At 40.9% G+C, this 3,512-nt stretch overlaps 1 protein-coding gene across 1 annotated transcript in view; it reads right to left on the bottom strand.

Annotated features, from left to right (window-relative positions):
- Window positions 1–2,869, bottom strand: part of ADAMTS3 (ADAM metallopeptidase with thrombospondin type 1 motif 3) — a 368,935-nt gene extending 366,066 nt beyond the window's left edge. Inside the window, exon 1 of the mRNA XM_019516763.1 lies at window positions 2,464–2,869. The gene's annotated coding sequence lies outside the window, so the exon portion shown is untranslated. The remainder of the gene's footprint in view (window positions 1–2,463) is intronic.
- Window positions 2,870–3,512: the final 643 nt, after the last annotated feature.

Raw genomic sequence — 3,512 nt, 5'->3', positions numbered from 1 at the left:
GCTCATGTTCATCTTGGAGTCAATAATGACTCCAAGATCCCTTTCCGCCTCTGTGCTTCCAAGAGGGGAACTCCCCAGCCTGTATGTATGCTGTGGATTCCTTCTCCCAAGGTGCAGCACCCTGCATTTGTCTATGTTGAACCCCATCCTATTCTTGTCTGCCCACTTTTGTAGTCTGTCTAAATCTATTTGCAGCCTCTATCTCCCTTCAAGTGTGTCCACCTCACCCCACATCTTAGTGTCATCAGCAAACTTGGACAGCATACTTTCCAACACAGGCAGCTTGTCGGCCATACGTCTCTCTGCCTGCACTGCCACACACCTTAAATTTAACTCGATCTAATCCAGTTTAGTTCCTTAAAGTGGCATTTCAATTAACAAGAATGTTTCATTCACTAATTAAAAAAAATGCAGCTCCAAAACATGAGGATTCAGTTCATGACAGCTATATCCACAACTTCAAGTCCAAAAGCACGTTTAGCACAACAGCCTGGTGTAAACAGTAGGTGTAAACACAGCATAATTTTACTAACCTCTTATGAGTAATTTATATCTTCTGGGACATTAGAAAAATAATACATCCTCTATTTAAAGAGTTTCTGCACATTGATCTAAGCTTTAGAACAGTAAATGTTTCAAATAGAGGACTCAACCATCCACATAGCAAGTGCTCTACCTGTAATAAATTATATACCACAGAAGCACAGGGTCATCTTACATTTCAGAGTGAGTTTAGTTATACAATACATAGTAGGTAACAAGATCAAATCATTCATATGCCTAGCATCAGACAGGAAGAGGAAAAACTAATTTAAAATAAGGGGCACTTCTTATCCCACCTGCTCATGCCATTTCTTCCCAAACAACAGTATATTAAGCACCTCATTAAATCTTCCTGGATCTTGTAATCATAATGTACTATTCAGGTAGAAGATGCTGTCATACAGGACAAATATTATTAGCTTGCTTTACCATACTCACTGAATTCAAGACTGCACATGCAGTTATTCTATGTCCAATCTCTTTGTACAAGATCGGTCCACTTTGTCAATCCTGTAGACAGCCCTGCTGAAACTATACCAAAAATACCAGAGATCTAAGTTTAGAAGACAGAAGTAGCATAGAAGTGTTTCCAGACAGCATATCCCCTATAGATACTGTAATACAGAAAAAGCTTTGTTATCCAGTGCCTATGGCAAATGAGGGGTGCCGGATAACCAAATATGCCAGTTACCCAAGAGGCGCAAACAGGTGTCTTTGCCTGTTCAGGGTACTGCCCCTCCTGCCCCTCCCTGGCATCAGTGTGCTGGGGGACAGGGAGCAGAGCCCCCACGCAGGCTGTTTTGCCCCAGGCCATGGTCCGAAGTCAGCCAAAGTGGGACTTGGTGAAACCAGAAGTGGGACTTTCGGTGTCACGTTTGCCGTGTCGATCAGCATGCCGGTTAATAAAGTGCCGGATAACGTGGTTTTACTGTACATCGATTCCAGCCTTACGTCTTTTGATAGGAAAAAAAAAAAAAAGTCTGATAAGGAAAAATGGGGACTTAGTTCCTAAAGAAAATTATCTGCAGAATTTAAACTCCTGCTACATTTTGGACAAAGCTGCATGTTACCTTGCTGCACCTTACAAACACATCATATTGATCTGAACACTTAAATATAAATTGTTAAGCTCAAATAGAAATTGCTTTTAATTTAAAAACACAAGACCTGTCGCATTGGATCTGACTAATGCTTCTTCTGGTCCAGTAGTCTGTCTCCAACAGTAGCAAGTAGCAGATGCTTTTTAGAGGAAGAGTACAAGAAACAGGCCAGCATGTAGAATAACCTATCCTTTGTCACACCTTCCCAGTTAGCCGCAAGCTTAAGTTTAGGAATGTCCTGAGCCCACTGTTACATCCCTGACTATTTTGTATAATAGTCTCAATGGACCGATCTTCAGTAGGTTTGTATAATCCCTTTATGAACCCAGTTATACAACTGATCTTCATAGCTTCCTGTAGCAATACATTCCAAAAGCTAATTCTGCATTGTGTGTAACAGTACTTCCTTTTGCTTTAAACATTACCAGGTACCCAGTGAAGTTAAAACATAGTGAATAACATCTATTCATTTTTTGCATACAATTCATGATTTTATAGCACCTTATCATTTCCTCTCAGTCATCTCTCTTCTAAGCTATCAGCCCTCATTTCCCTATTTGTAACATGGTACACCAGAACAGGTTTAATTTAGATCTTTTACACCAGTGTTAATAAGGTTTTAGTCCAGCAAAATTGATGAGTTATTCTAGATGGAGGCCCAGTGACTCCATATAAATAAATGTGCACAGGCATCATTGCTAGTGGATTTGGAAGTGAAGCTATTCAAGTAATATAACTATTGGATATTTAACAGTAACCAAAAGGTATCTGGAAAATGGACAAGAAGCTAAAAAACAAATGTGGCAGGGATATATCTTACCAGTCCATCACAGTTGCTAATAGCAACAGAAGCTCCAGGGATATCAGCAATGTCTCCAATGTAAGCACAGTTGGTCCACAGAGGCTCTCTTTTCCACAACTTCTCTGTAGCAGTTCTACTCTGATTTGTGTTACCAGCATCAGTGCCATTTCCAGTTTCCACAGAGTCTTCATACCACTCCACAACTGCCTTGGGAGCCACCAGGTGGGTATTAGGTCTCAGCCGGAGATGGAATTCCCTTCCAAAAGCTGTGACATTAAAATATAGTTGTTTTGGGATTTGGGATACATCCCTGGTTGATCGTCTTTGATGGCTTGCAGAGAGAACACTGGATAGATAGCTTCCAGCTGCATCGGTGCTGACTGGAATCACTAGCCCATACGGTCTTGCTCTGTGTTTTGGTAAATCTGTTAAAAATCCCAAAGCAATCCAAAATGAGGATGAAGAGAACAACAGGCTTGAAGAATGGGTGACAGGTACACAACAGTAAGCCAGCCAAATAATAAGCAATGAAAATTTAGCAAGGCAGCCTGCTACTGACTTGGATTGTGCTGCATCCCAACCCTGATTACCATTACACAGTACACACCAGAAAGCCAAACAAAAATGTCTTGAGTAATGCTGTTTCAGGCCTGAATTCAGAAGCGATGCACATTAGAACCCACTTCTTGCACAATAGCTTAAGCTTCCTTTAGAGCTTAACCATACACACTCCATCAATGCATAAAGGAGTCACAGTAAAGGGGCAAGAACAAAAGAAAACGTGTGTTAAAGTAGAAAGAGGTGTATATTTTAAACAGTCAGCATGCAAGTTGCAGTAACATAGTCTATCTACCATCTGGTTAGAATGGACGTAAGCAAACCTAGTTAGAGCCCTCATGGTAGCAAGGATGTTTAAAACTAAGAGGAAAGAGCCACATTTGTAAAGTTGAGTGAACATATGAGACCATTATGAGCTAGGAGCCTTAAACCACACACACACACACACACACACACACACACACACACACACACACACACACACACACACACACACACACACACACACA

Source organism: Gavialis gangeticus, unplaced genomic scaffold (genome assembly GCF_001723915.1).
Source record: "Gavialis gangeticus isolate Ggan-Ray unplaced genomic scaffold, GavGan_comp1, whole genome shotgun sequence".
Classification (NCBI taxonomy): Eukaryota; Metazoa; Chordata; order Crocodylia; family Gavialidae; genus Gavialis; species Gavialis gangeticus.
This window is presented reverse-complemented; position numbering and strand designations above follow the sequence as displayed.